Below are 392 nucleotides of genomic sequence, written 5' to 3' on the forward strand. Positions count from 1 at the left end.
CATAGGATGGATGTAGGGATATTCACCATTATTAGCTTGACTTCTATCAGCTTCATTTGTTTGTCAGCACAACATTTGCAGCAAAACTATTATAATAAGCAATATGGAGATCACTAAGTTACCTGTTGGATATTTTTATACCTGGGCCTTTTTCACTGACTTAGAATCACTTTTTTACTTAGTAGAATGATTCACTGATGGTGTATTTTAAGAAAATGAAAAGTCATCTGAGAAATGTTTTGGGGGTCCTTAATTTGCATTTATGGAATCTTACTCAGAACATCCTCATGATTATTCACATAACTATTACTCTAATGGATGAAGCATAGCTCAGTGGTAAAATCCTAGCTTTACAATTTTTATGGTCCCTTATGTGCACCTAGCCATCCCTT

The 392-nt window shown here is 34.4% G+C and overlaps 1 protein-coding gene across 1 annotated transcript in view; it reads left to right on the forward strand.

The window, feature by feature from the left end:
- LOC119591619 (cytoplasmic dynein 2 heavy chain 1-like) overlaps positions 1-392 on the forward strand; it is a 47,711-nt gene that overhangs the window by 30,503 nt on the left and 16,816 nt on the right.

This window comes from Penaeus monodon, chromosome 29, assembly GCF_015228065.2.
Source record: "Penaeus monodon isolate SGIC_2016 chromosome 29, NSTDA_Pmon_1, whole genome shotgun sequence".
NCBI lineage: Eukaryota > Metazoa > Arthropoda > Malacostraca > Decapoda > Penaeidae > Penaeus > Penaeus monodon.